At 47.6% G+C, this 14,833-nt stretch overlaps 1 protein-coding gene across 1 annotated transcript in view; it reads left to right on the plus strand.

The window, feature by feature from the left end:
* The window catches only part of UBTD1 (ubiquitin domain containing 1), a 51,098-nt gene that overhangs the window by 818 nt on the left and 35,447 nt on the right, over positions 1 to 14,833 (plus strand). The gene's annotated exons all lie outside the window — the stretch shown is intronic.

Below are 14,833 nucleotides of genomic sequence, written 5' to 3' on the forward strand. Positions count from 1 at the left end.
GCAAAAGCAGCGCAGGACTCTGGGAAAGAAATCTTTTTCCCGCAGGGCTTTTTAGAGCCTCCGGGCCGTCTGGGAGTCTAGGAAAGGTGGGGTGCGGGGTGGGAATCGCGCTCATGTTGTTGGGATCCTTCCCAGCCTTGGGGATGGGATCTGCTCGCTGGTGATCCGCGAGGGCCGGCAGCGCCTTCTCACTTTCTGGGTACACTCCTCCTATCCTGGCGCTCCGCCTGGGTAAGAGGTCTGGCGGTCGTTTCCCCGGGTCTTGTACTCACTTCACTTCCTTCTTAGAGAGTGTTGCAAGGACCTTCTGAGAATGATAAAATCACACACTTTAGAGCTCAAGGAGACCTTGGAAACTTGTCTAGACTCCAGATAGACCTACCTCCTCTTGTCTAGATCCAGAGAATTTGAGCAACTTGTCCTCAGCCACACAGCTAGTTAGTAGTACAGCTGGGATTAGAACGCAGTCTCCTTTTCATTCTCCTACTCAGTTGCCACATATCCGTTTACGTAAGAGGAGCCACAGGCAGAGTTATTAATGAAGTAGAAACTCTAGTTGGTGTTTCCTGTCTCCTTTGACACCACAGGTTTGTGTTGCTTGAGTTTCGGAAACTGGGAATGAAAATGAGGGGAAACAAGGGGAAAGCAGGGGAGGATGTCTGTGTGTTGGACAGGATGACTTGTGCAAGAAGCAACATGTTTTTTTTATAGGGAGGACGACATAAAATTTAGCATTGAAATCCACTTGTCTGAGGGCAACACAAGCCATTCTTCTGACGTGGAAAGAGGGTTCTCAAATCCAAGGGCTTTCTTTCATTCATTTATTCAACAAATACTTATTATTTATGCGCTTAGTGTATGTAATTGTTTAGTAGGTTTTTTTTTTTTTACTGTTGACAACTCTCTCCCCTTTGAAACTACCCTCCTGGCAAAAACTTTTCCTTCCTTAGCATTTTGGTTTTTCTCTGATCACTCAGGCCCACCAACACCTCCTAGTGTGGGACACCGTGGTTCTGTTTGTTTTTCAAAATTTATTTATGTATTTAGTTTTGGCTGTGCTGGGTTTTCCTGGTTGCAGGGAGCAGGGGGCTACTCTTTTGTGATGTGGGGGCTTCCCGTTGCAGGGGATTCTCTTGTTGCGGAGCACAGGCTCTAGGGCTCAGGAGCTCCAGTTGTTGCAGCTCACGGGCTCTAGAGCGCAGGCTCTGTAATTGTGGTGCACCAGCTTAGTTGCTCTGAGGTATGTGGAATCTTCCCAGACCAGGGATAGAACCCATGTCCCCTGCATTGGCAGGCAGATTCTTATCCACTGCACCACCTGGGAAATCCCCATGGTTCAGTTTTACATTCTTTTTTTTTTTTCTCTCATCTCCCTCCCAGAGAAATCTTAGACCCACAACTCTTTGTCCATTGGAAAGACACCTACACTCTATCTTCAGCTGTTACCTCTCCAACCCCAGACTCATGTACTGGACACTGATGTAACTAACTTCAGAGTCTAAATGCTTCTAAACCAGCTCTGTGTCTCCCTGCCTTCAACTAGCTTCCCTATACGCTTCCATTCTTCCAGCTGTCTAACTTTATACTTTGAGGAACCCTCTCTGCTAACTTTCTTTGCCTCTATGACCTGGAGGAGTCATTCTCTGGGACCTGCTAGTTCTTCATTCAGCAGGTCTTACAGACCTGCTCCTTGTTACCTCGAAGCCAGCTCATCTCCCAGGCTGAAGTTAGTTTCCCAACAGAGACAAGTACATCTTCAGTCATTCATCCAATGCCTACACACGCTGGTATCCCAGAAGACATCTGTTAATTCACCTGTTCCAAACCCTGTTCAGAAATCTTTCTGCACCTCCCACTCCTGCAAGAACTTTAACTTCCAAGGCTGTTCAGGTCTGGTCCAGTCCTTCCCTTTATGACACAATTTCTTTCTCTTCCTTGACATTAAGGTCACCTGTGTTTGCTCATGCCCTTTCCCCTTTCTTATCAAGAGCGTTTCTTCTCCTCAAGGTCCACCTCCAATCCCTTATCTTTCTAGAAGCACCTTGCCTGACAAATCCCCCAGCTCCCCCAGCAGATAGAATTGCTGTTTCTGAGTCGCCTTATGCCACTTACGTAACAGTGATCCAATCCATATTATTAGACAGTTCTTTGATGTTGTAGTCTTCTATCAGCAACGGCACTATAAGCCTTCAGGACCTTGTGTGTTTGTGTGTTTGCCTCTCTCACTCACTCATATTGTCATACACACACATACTAGGCACTTAGCACAGTGACTTGTACAGAGGAAGCACTCAATTTTTGTTGATTTTAAAAAGCTTACACAGGAATTCCCTGGTGATCCGGTGGTAAGGACTCAGCATGTTCACTGCTGTGACCCAGGTTCAATCCCTGGGAACTAAGATCCCATGAGCCTCACAGCACAGTCCCCCAAAATTAGATGTAAATAAATATAAATAAATAAAATTTTCACCTTAACATTTTACTGAGGTATATATCTTCATTAAAAAAGAAAATCTGCTAGTGTATCTTTATTTCACTTTTGTGAAATATTTCACTTTTGTGGGTCCTGCTATAAACAGCTTTATTCATGAAGTCCAAAGCCAAGCAGAACCCTGGAGGATGACAAATTTGGTACAAGCGAAGGAACCATTCTTAACTTCACAGTGTGTACCTGGTGTTTCCTATGACACCTGTAGTTTCCCTGTTGACTGCTGCTGCTGCTAAGTCGCTTTAGGCATGTCCAACTCTGCGCGACCCCATAGACGCAGCCTACCAGGCTCCCCCGTCCCTGGGAGTCTCCAGGCAAGAACACTGGAGTGGGTTGCCATTTCCTTCTCCAATGCATGAAAGTGAAAAGTGAAAGTGAAGTCGCTCAGTCGTGTCCGACTCCTAGCCACCCCATGGACTGCAGCCCACCAGGCCCCTCCGTCCATGGGATTTTCCAGGCAAGAGTACTGGAGTGGGGTGCCATTGCCTTCTCTGTCCCTGTTGACTAGGACATAATTTTATGTTACAAGACTAATGCCTAAAACTCCCACTGTAACTCTTACCCATCCTTTGTCACTGAAGAAGCCCTCAACAGAATGCTGAAACCCTACTTCTAGTCCTGGGCCTGTAGCTGGGGAACCCTGAGCAAGTCATCAACCAGCTTAGGGTTGCGCTTGCGTTATATCAGAAAGGGAGGGGACTATAGAGCTGTTTTTATCATCTCCACAGAGGTAGCGATTCTAAACTGGGACGTTAATGAGCTGAAATCTCACGCCTGGTTATGTCACTCATTGGCCGTAGTTCTGTCTTCCTGGTCACTTGGTGGGTGAAGTGGAGACATGATGCCCACTGGTTAGGGAGTCTTGCTTTAGCTAGAAGGATTAGTCAGTAGTCTCATCTCATCAAGATTTGTGGTTGTCACTTTTTTTTTTTTTTTTTTCCAATCTATTACTTGCAATAGGTTCCCAGTAGGTCTGTGTTCTTGCCTTCAGGTGCTGAGTGGTCTTTTCAAACTTCGGAGAATACATGAAGGAGGGGAATGACTCCTCTGGGGGCTCTCATCAACCTGTGCTTGTGTCCTGGATAGATGCAATCTCTCTGCCTGTGAGTGGGTGAGGCAGCCCCTCCCCTGCCCATCCCAGGGAGAAGTAGATGTGGTAGAACAGGCAGGTCTCTTGCCCAGCTCCACCCTTTGAGAATGTGGCAAGGCTGAAACCCAGATATCTGTGATGTGCCAAGCATATCCACTTACATTCTGGAATCTCAAGCTCGGGGTGGACAGACCCAAGGCCCTGTTTTGGGCTGGCTGGGCTTGGCGCTGTGGTTGCAAGAGAGTGTACTTCTCGTTGTGTGGGCTGCTGTGACTATTCTTAAGGGAGTAATTGGGCAACTTCTCCATTTGTTCAGTAAATATTTACCGAGTGCTAGGTACCTTGCTGGCTGTGAACTGATGTGGTCCTTGGCCTCATGGAGCTTATAGTTTGGGGTGGGGGTCGAGGGCAGACAGTAAACAATCTGACCATACATGGAGATCCTGTATGATAATACATACAATTATGTATCATTATATATGCTGGTGACTCCCACATATATCATTTCAACCCATTTGGTCTAACTCCAGCCATGTATGTTCTGCTGCCTACTTAACACATCTTATGTCTAAAAGTCGTCTCAGTTTAATGTGTCTAAAACAGAATGAACCCTCCCACCCTCACCGCCCCCCCGACCATTCTCCCAGTCTTTACCATCTCAGCTGATGATGATTTCCTTCTTCCAGTTGCTCAGGTCCCCCAAAATTCTATCATCATCCCTGGCTCCTCCCTTTCTCTCAATCCCACATCCATTTAATCAATAAATCCTGTTGACTTCGCCTTAAATATATCCAGCACTCGACTCTCACAATCATTACTACTTTCATCCTGATCTAAGCTACCCATCGGCCTTTTAACTGACCTTCCTGCTTCCTCCCTTGTCTCCCGACAGACTATTTTCATCACAGCAGCCAGAGAGATGCTGCAAACTGTAAGTCAGATTCTGTTACTCCTTTGTTCCCCATCTCATCCTGGGTCCTTGTGTTGGCCTCAAGGCATGACAGGATGTTCACCGCCTGGCTTTTCCTCAGCCTTCTCTGGCTCTTCATTCTTGCGCCACCCTCTGATAGCTAAATGGGTTTCCCCCCTCCCCCTCCAAGACTCGCCACCTCTCATCAGTCACGCCCTCCCAGGCCATCCTTTTTAAAATTGATCCCCTTCCCTCCACTGCCTGCTCTCAGCATTATCTCCACCTTTTCCCTCTTTTATTTTTCTCCCTGTCACTTCCCACCATCTGACATTGCCTATCTCCCCTACTCTGTGCAATCTGAGATTCTTATTTGTTTGTTCTATGGCACCTAGATCCATGCCTGTCATGGAGTAGGTACCTAATAAATATTTATTGGATGAAGTTAGTGTGTTAAACAGAGTTGTAAGGTCTGTGGAAGAGCAGGAGGGAGCAGTCCTGAATGCTCTTTCATCTTAGGTGGGTGTTAGGTGGGTGGGTGTATCCTAATGAACAGATTTAACTGCAACCTCAAAGTGGTATTCTGTTCCTGGGACTGGTTTCTGTCTCGGCCCAGGCCTGGAGAAGCTCTCAGATACCTAAGATATAATTCCCCACTGTTTGGGGGCCTCTTGCAAGGAGATACTGGGGCTGAAGGAGGAGGACAGGATGAAGCCTCTTACCAGAGTCCCAGCCAAGCAGCAGCACTTTGCTGTCATTTTGGTGGGCATCTATGTAGGAGTGGGCTCTTCTCCCAGGCACACATGTTCTTTGTGGCCATTAACTCAAGGGTGGACATGGGGAGGTCTGATAGAGTGTGAGGCCGGAGGGCGGGTGAAGTAGATTCCAGGCCTCTTTACACATTGAATTGACTTGCTGGGGAATTTTTAGAATCATAGAATTTTAGAGCTGAAAAGGAACTTAAAAATTTCTTTAACCTCTTTTCTTTTCCCCAGCCATTAAAAAGAGAATAAAGGTATGTCTACTCCCTGCCAAGTTCACAGAAATATGGTGCAACCTATATAAAAACTGCGTGGGCTCCTTTAAGTTTTGAGTATGCTAAGGTCAAGAAATTGTGGACAGGGGACTTCCCTGGCCATCTGGTGACTCTGAGCTTCCACTGCAGGTGGTGTGGGTTTGATCCCTGGTCAGGAAACTAAGATGCCACATGCTAAGCGTGGCATGGCCAAAAAAGAAATAAAAAGAAATTGTGGGCAAGGTTAAGTTTGTAAGGGGAGTGGTCAAGGTCAAATGCATTCAAAGGGCGAGGCTATGGTGTCTTTGCCACTTTCTTGAATGGTGCTCTTGGGCAAGTCATTTGTTTTTTGCTCAGTTGATCATCTCTTTAAAAAAAAAAAAAGATGGTATTTCCAGTTTATTTCAAAGATGTTGTAGGGATAAAACAATCAAACATTGTTTTTAAAATTACTTTCATGGCTAAATGGTCTGCTCAAATGTGAGGTTCTAATCCAGAGTGTCGTCTGGCATCCAAGGGAAATGAGGTCTTAGTTCTCTGCTCCTTCCTAGCTGTGTGTGCTGCTTTGGACAGGCCTCTTGATCTCTTTGAGCCTCAGTTTCCTCATTTGTACAGTGGGATGACTACTGCCCTGCTCAGCTCCCAGAGACATTGTAAGAATCAGGTGAGATCCTGTATGAAAAGAGACTTTGTGAACTTATGAAGTTCATTTTATTCAAAGCTGTAGGATTTTTACACACAAAAACCATAGCCAGTGATTTTCCCCAGATCATTGAAGCTTACTCTTTTTTAAAGAGCAAAACTATAAAAGAAATGTTTAAAAACTATTTTTGGATGGGAATCTTTCTGAAACGGATGATACCCTTCCAAGCAAAGTTTGCTGAGCATGAATAACCTCCTCTTTGCAACTCAGGGGTGTTGAGTTCATACCTGTATGTACAAAACACCTGCTTGGTGGAGGGGAGGGACCACAAAAGCCTCTTTCTCTGAAAATCCTTTATCTCTGAAAGAAGATAGGGGTGAACTGGTGGCGGGTGGAAGGTAGATTGACAAGGGAGAGCCCCTTACACAGTGGTCTGCCTCAAGGGCCCAAGCACTGCTGATGTGGGGAGGCTCTCGAATCCTGTTCTGGGCTCTGAATGAGAAGAGTGAGTCCTGCCAGATCAGTTACTGTGTTCATGACAGTGCAAGGCCCCCAGGTTTCTGAGACGATAGGGCAGTAGGCCCCAAACGATATGATGGTTCCCAGCTGCTGTGCTTCATGTTTCCACCCAAAACTGTTGTTCTGTCTTCTCCCTGGTAATCAGTGTCACTTCTCCTCCTCCACCCCGCCCACAGTAAAATAGATTGTGGTTAAATATACGCAACATGAAATATCCCATCGTAACAACTTTTAAGTGTACAGTTCTGTAGCATTAAGCACTTGGCGTTACGGTACAGCCTTCACCACCGTCCATCTTCACAACTTCTTCATCTTCCCCAGCTGAAAATCTGTACCCATTAAACACAGAGTCACCATTCACCCTTTCCCCAGCCCCTGGCAATCACCATTGTACTTTGTGTCTCTGTGAAATGTCACAGCTCTGGGTACCACTCAGAAGGGGAATCATTCACTATCAGGCCTTTTGTGTCAGGTTTATTTCACTCCGCGTTAGACCTTCAGGGTTTACCCGCGTTGTACTCCCACTGCTTCTTAGGGCTGAACCCCACCGTATGTCTGTGCCGCATTTTGCTTATCCATTGTCTGCTGATGGACGCTTGGGCTGTTTCTGCCTTTTGACTGTTGGGAATAATGCTCCTGTGAACATGGGTATACAAGTACCTGCTCGATCCTGTCAGTTTTCTCGTGTATGTGTCTAGAAGTGGAATTGCTGGATTGTATGTTAATTCCATGTTTAGCTTTTTGAGGAAGTGCTGTCCTGTTTTGCTGAGCCATTGCATCATTTTATATTCCCACCAATAATGCACAAAGATTGCAAGTTCTCCTCATGCTCACCAATACTTGTTATTTTCCATCTTTTTAATAGTAACCATCCCAGTGGGTGTGCAGTGGCATCTCCGCGTAGTGGTCACTTCTTGAGATAGTGTCTCCCAGGCTCAAATAGCAGCCCCTCTGACTTCATGGGGAAACAGAGGGCAGAGATGGTTAGAACTGTACGTAGAGAGTTAGTTAGTGTCAGTCACTCAGTTGTGTCCAACTCTTTGCAACCCCACAGACTGTAGCCCACCAGGCTTCTTTGTCTATGGAATTCTCCAGGGAAGAATACTGGAGTGGGTTGCCTTTCCTTTCTCTGGGGGAATCTTCCCAACGCAGGGATCGAACCTGGCAGATTCTTTACCATCTGAGCCATCTGGGAAGCCCCATAGTAGACGGACTTAAAGAGAAGCCTGAGGGCCCTCCAGAGAGGGAAGTCCAGGAGCTTGGGTGGGTAGATTTTTGTGACATCTTTTTTGGTCACTCAGAATGTCGCTTGCTTCTGGGTTTCTAATAATGTGGTCAGTGGCTGGGATAAGTGAATAGTGTCTTCCAGTTAAGCAAAGCAGTTCTGGGTTGTTACAATTCACGTGGCTCCCAAAGAACGTTGATGCTGTCTTCCTCATGGCGTGTTCCCTTTTGCACAGAGATGCAGGACTGTAGTTCAGATGGGAGCGCTTGGGATGGGTGAAAGGCAGAGGGTCTTACAGAGACGTGGCATTCTGGTGCATTTGTCAGCTGCTCCAGGCCACATGCTTTTCTGTAAGCTGTTGGGGGCAAGATCTCCCTGCTTTCTGAGCCCACAGGAATGGGGAACCGAACTCACTGTGTCCCCACACCTTTGACCAGCCACAGCCCCTCAACTTGTGGCCCTGGTTGCCCTCGGAAAGGGGAACCTGTCAGGAAAAGGGGTGGGGCGTGGTGTGGAGGCAGTAGGGGGTGGGGATGGCGCCTCATTGGTACCTGTTTCCTCTGGGAGGCTGGCACTAGAGCTGAAGCCTAGGCAGCCAGCCCGTTACCAGGCAGCCTGGATCTTAGAGGTGAGCCTGTGGGCTTGAAATTCTGTTGTTTTAAAGAGAGGGGGGATTAGCAACAGCTCACCTTTGCTGGGTGTGTACCATGTGCTAGGAGCATCCTTCAGCAGTATGTTGGTTAATCCTTACAACCCTCCTACGGGTGGATACTATTATCACCTTTTTACAGAGGAAGAAATTGAGCCTTAGAAAGGTACTGTCCCCTCCCTAAGGCCATTCAACTTGTAAACAGCAGGGCCTGATTTCAGAGCCTGAGCTTCAGCCCCTATATAGTGCAAGATTGGGAGGGAGGGAGCAAGATTTTGTTTTGTTTTGTAAATAAGAACTTCTAATTGAGCCCCTTCAGGCACCCTGCTTACCGGGGTCAGTCAGTCATGCATTTGATTCTTCTCATTTTGCCTATGGAAACATTCCTACCCAACATAAAGGAAGGCCACCACAGTCAGGAATGTAGGTTGATATCTGGTGGTCACAAGGCTGAGCAGACACAGAACTGGAACTCAGTTTAAGTACTTTGACTTGAAAATTTCAGTGCCCTGAGCTCACTCCATGCACTGCCACCCCCCACCCCACCCTGCCCCCCCTCCCCAGGATGTGAATCCGGGAGGGGACTGTGAAGTCTGCAGAGCTCCAAGGACTGTGGTCACTCTGCTCCTTCCCCGTGGCTTTTGCCTCCTCTCTTTCATTTCCTGGCCCCTAGACTACATCTAGGGGTCCCATGCATCCATTGGATCTGGTACTTGGCACACAGTAGGTGCCTAGTAAACGAGTTGAATGTTTTTTGACAGCGGAAGCAGTAGAACCTCAACCATTGTAGTGTTCCTGGAGAAAAACATTAGCAGAATTCAAACAACATTGTTTCCTCCCTCTTCTCCCAGAAGGAACCTCTACTTCCCAGCACCCAGATGCCAGGGACTTGAAGAAGAGAGTGCCCTGGCTCTGCAGGCTCTGACTTATCCCCAAATTCCCAAGGGAAAAGAGGCAGCAGAGAGTCTCTTTAGCTGGATCAGGTGTTACTCTTTGTAATTAATAAGACTAATGATCCCTTGCTATGTTCAGCAGTTTACCGTTTGCCAAGTGCTTTCTCAAATATTATGTCTCATTTGATCCTCACAACCATTCTGTTAGGTAGTCAGAGCAGGAATCATTTTTCCAGCTTTATGGATGAGGATACGGAGACTTGGGATGTTAAGAGCTATTCAAGGTTGTTGACAAATAAGTGGCAGAGAGGCAGAAGCCATGGGAGGTAGTGGTTCCTCTGCTTTCTCACTGTGGTGAGGAAGCCTGAGATCAGAGGCTCGTTTTTTGCATCTGTGAAATGGGGACAAGAGTAGACTGCTTATGTAGTCAGGGATTAAAGGTGATGATGTGTATGAAGTGATCACCACTGTGCTTACGTATAGCAGATGCTTAGCCAATGATGGCAGTGGGTCATTAATGACAGTAACCAAGGCCAAGTTCATTGTTCCTTTGGGGGCTTGTATTCTGCTGACTCTTGTTCAGCTTAGAGTTTTGGGAAGAGCAGAGTGTAGTCTTCCTACCCCAACATGGGAAGTCTGACTCTGGTGCACTCTCTGGCCCTTCCTCTGCACTGAGTGTATAGCAAGTGCTGACCATGAATTTCTTTTCTTTTTAAAAAATATCTATTTATTTGGCTGTACTGGGTCTTAGTTGCAGCATGTGGGATCCAGTTCCCTGACCAAGAATTGAACCCAAGTCACCTGCATTGGGAATGTGGAGTCTTAGCCACTGGACCACCAGGGAAGTCCCCATGAATTTCTTTTGATTTGCAAAATAATGAGCTCTTTCAAAGAAGGCGTTGATGAGAAGAAGATTTTCTTTCCATAACAGGTAATTATGACAGTTGTGACAAATATTTTATTCATTTTGTATCCATTTGCATTGTATTATCCTAGCTCCTCCAGCTCATTAGCTATGTAACCTGGGCAAGTTGTTTTGGATTTGGGAGCCTCACCTTTTTCATCTGTCAAATGGAGATAACAGTACCTATTCCACAGGACTGTCATGAGGATCAAATGAGTTAAAACACATAAAACCCTCAGAGTGGTAGCTGGGAAATGTTAAAATATTCAGTTAATGGTAGTTGTTTTTTTTTTATTACTATCACCATGCTTGGTGATGTATTTAAGCCAGCTGTTCCCAGCCTTCTTTTCCCTCCACCAGTTGAGATATATGGCCAGTGAAGTTCATATACAAAACCTACCTTCTGCTGTGTACCCTGCCTATTTACCATTCTTATAACTCCACTCACTCATTGAGGAAAGCAAAATTGGAAGTAAGTTGCACAAGAGTGATTATTATAGAGGCAGCCTTGAATCTAGCTTCATTTTTTTTAAATGGGAAGCATTCACAAAAACTGGAGGACTTCAACTCTTGTTACAGATCTCTTGCAGCGTCCAACATACTCTTGCTAATTCCAGCAACAACCAGTGGCTACTTTTCTGGCCTCTCTGGAACAGATACAAACTTGTTGCCTGGTGGGTCAAGGCTCAGGAGTGCCCTCAGGTGCTGTGACCCAGCTTCAGCTTGGCAGAACCTGTCTGGGTCCACTGGGGCTTACTTCCTGGACCCTGGCACCTCCTCCATGAATCTCCAAGAAAGTGGTGATAAGCATCCACAGCAGGCCCACTTTTCCACATTTGATACACAGCCCCCTGCAACTGGCTTCAAAAGGAGCTGTTTTATAGTTATTGTAGCCTGCTATTTATCGAGCACCAACCACACGGCAGGCACTGCACTAGGTGCTTCGCACACATCTCCAATCCTCCCGGTAATTCGCTGGGAGTGACACTGTCCTCGTATTAGGGGAGTGGCTCCATGATATTAACTGTCATGCCCAGGGTCACATGGTGAACCGTGAAAGGATTCAGATGCCAGACTTCTGTTTTCAGTGCTCAACCCTGCCTTCCTTCCATGCGACACCTGCCTCACCATCAGTTTCAACTGAGGGCTCACGAGGCCCTAAACAGGTATAGCTGGTTTACTGACGTCACTGCCAGCCATGACTCTCAAATAGTCTGCTTCTGCCAGTGCTTGCACTGCGTATCCTGAGTATGTCAGGAAGAGCACTTTGCAACAGCCTTCATGGGTTTTTCCCTCCTTCCATCTCTCCCTGCCCCCCATACTCCCAGTGTCTGCCTCCGTACCACGGGATATGGCACAAGGCATTGGTTTTTTCACTTAGCCAGTGTGCTCTGTGCCCCCCAAATAGACTGTTGCATGGCCAGAGCACTTCCTTTCATGAGCGCTCGGCCGCTCCAGGCATCATCCTCCCCAGAGTCAGTGCACTGTGCGTGGTAATCTCCATGTGTGAGGCACCCTACTGTGGGTTTGAGCTCACTGTCTTCAGTTTCCCTGTCAGCCCCTGGAGGTGGACATAATTACCTCCATTTTACAGGTGAGGAAGCTGAGCCTCAGGGAGGTTAAGACCCTTTCCACAAAAGTGCTGCAGCTTCTCTTTGAATCCTAGCAGTTATACCCTGGGTACCGTATCATCACTGCTGTGGGAAACTGCCTCTAAAGAGTCACCCCATCTGCTTTGTCCATGGTGTTTGCATAGAAAGTAGTGTGAAGAGTTCCTTTCTTCTAGGAGTTCACAGTGTGATGGGCTGAATAATGTCGAGCTCCTGTGATCTTTTTTTTACTTATTCCAAGCCCATTTCCACAGGCATACCTGGGTGGGTAGATTCGTGCCACTCACACCAAGGAGGCAGGGCGAGCTGAGGGGACAGCCCCCGGGAGCTGACGATGCCCTTCACAGCCATGTTCACACCCCAGGTTGACTTCTCTGTTTGCTCTTTGCCTTTCTTCCTTCTGGCCTCTCATAGCAAGTTCTTAGAGCCCAGAGGTCATCTGGCTGTGGCCCTTGTGATATTCCTGTTTGTGGCCCAGTGCTAGGCTGGCGGACATGGAGAAGGGAGGCCTTATTTCACTGGAAACCTGCTGCTATTATGGCTTTTTGTAAGGCCCCAAATGATTTTTGGGAAACATCCACATGCTGAATGCACTGTTATTTGGTCCTGCTCCCTGAGGAACAGAATGGGCTAGTCTTCAGAGTCCACAGGCAGAAGGAAAGCTGCATTGGACCCTTTAATCTGCAGCCGACCCCTCCTCTCTGAAACCCAGCTTTGACGTATGTCCCACGGAAGATCCAGGGCCTGGATATCTGATCCATTGTTGGCCCTCAAGCACATTTTCCTGAAGCCGCAGACACAGATGCTCAGTCTGCTGCTTTGACAGCACCACTCCTTGGACATTCAGGGGCCGAGGCCCAGGGAAATATTCAAGGAGAGACTTCGGCCTGCGAACCCTGCTCCCCTGGTGTCTGGCTCACCACCTGATGCTGGTTTGGATGTGAATTGATGGGGACCCCTTTTGTAGTCTGGGTCTGGGGCCTCTGTTTTAGAAGTGAAATGATCCAAAAGCTGTGGGGTGGCCAGGCTTGCTCAGAATCCACCCTTACCTTTTAGAAGAGAATTGGCATTAATAGGGAATTCAGCTGGAGGAACTGGTTCAGGAAGGTCAAGCCACTGAGCTGTGGCCTGTCCTGCCAGTCAGAAGTGGTGGAGCTAGTACCTGACCCAGGCAACCTGACTCTTATTTCCTCTTGTCTTTTCTGTACATGTGTGCTCAGTCGTGTCTGACTGTCTCTAAACCCATTCTGTACATCCTGCCTCATTCCTGTGTACACGTGTTACATATGTATGTCTCGTCACCCATGATGGCTTACAGTCTGGGGAATAGAGCAAAGACAAATAGAGGTGTGATACAATTTCAGGCAGGGTAATGCGTAGACAGGTGCTAAATCATGCAGTGTAGACAGACAGAGACAAAGGCAACATGTAGACATTTTAGAAAGAGTTGAGGTTGGATAGGGCAGATATTAAGGGTGAGTGAGGAGAGATTACTGAAGGGTTAGTGATCTGAGTAAGGGGTTCAGGTTAGAGAGAAGCAAGCAATACAGTTTTCTTTATTGTAAAAGTAGGATGTGATTAGGTAATAAATGTGGACAATATCAGAAAATCCAAAGAAGAAAAAATCTCCTTCTTATTCCTACCACCCAGAGAGTCCCCATTCCTGTTTGGTGTTTATTTTTCTAGCCTTTCTTTTTTGTTTTGCAGACAGTAGAATCAAATCGGCTGGGTACACTAAGGTCAGGGGAAGGTCTCGAATAGTAGATGGGGAGTTTAAAGCAGAGAGAACCTTTGCTGGTTCCTTCCACAGGGGTGCAGTGAATGAAGTGGTTCAGGAAGAGGCACCCAACACCTGCGAGCAGATGGGACCAGAGCCTGGGGCGAAGCAGGGGCTCCTCCACCCCGGACCTGGGTCTCAAATTTCATCACCCAGTGCTTGAGTCGCAAGTTTACTCCTCACTGCTACCACCCAGGGGGTCAAAGGAAAGAATTTGTCTCTAGGTGTGTCAACAGCTTGCTCCCACCCCCACCCCCACTCCCGCATCCCACAGACTCTCCTTCCTATTTACTATCCCGTGTCTCCAGCAGAGTTCTCCTCCCCTGGAGTTGGGGACACACGGCCGATTTTGCCACACCACAAAGCTTTGCTGCTGCCTGAGGTCATTTCAGGGGAGAAACTAAATATAGCGGAGGAGAAGCATCAGGACAACTCCATATTGTTTGGGCCGTTTAGCATTGCCCTTCTGCCGACAGACAGGGTCACCTGGGACTCGGCGCCCATCGCCTGGACTCTGCCCTGAATCTTCAGTTCTCTCTCTGTGTTCCCCAGCCGGGGCTCACTTACACAGGACTGGGGTTTTGGCTCCGCCCAGGCCCAAGAGAACCTTTAAAGGAGTTGCCTAGGGGAAGGGGCAGCAGGGAGAGTCCGGGCCCGGGGTTCTCTGCCAGCTCAACCACTTGGCACCTGTGTGGTCTTATGCCTTTGAGTCTCTGGCTCTTCATCCGAATGATAGACGCATTGATCTGAAACAGGAGTTCTGCGCTGTTGTGTTAAGCCCCTGGAACCCTTTCAGATGCACACTCACAAGGTAGCCTGATGCGTACAACCAGATGGGCAGTGCACTGGTAGAGGCTGGGGAGACTGGAGCCCCAAGAGGCTCCATCGGAGTCTCAGGGTCCTGCAGGTGCAGTTTGAAAACCACTAGGTGAAGTGACCCTGTGAGGTTTCTTCCAGCCTTAGGATTCAAGGGTCTGTCCTTATGATGGCCTGTGGCATAAATGACCCATCAGTAGGGGTAGAAACTTTGTGACCTCTTGGAGTCCTTGATGGTCATCTTCACAGGGGCAGGAACGGCACAGGGACAGAAATCTCGGGACAGAGGTTTCTGTA

Source organism: Bison bison, unplaced genomic scaffold (genome assembly GCF_000754665.1).
Source record: "Bison bison bison isolate TAMUID 2011002044 unplaced genomic scaffold, Bison_UMD1.0 scf7180017862979, whole genome shotgun sequence".
Lineage (NCBI taxonomy): Eukaryota > Metazoa > Chordata > Mammalia > Artiodactyla > Bovidae > Bison > Bison bison.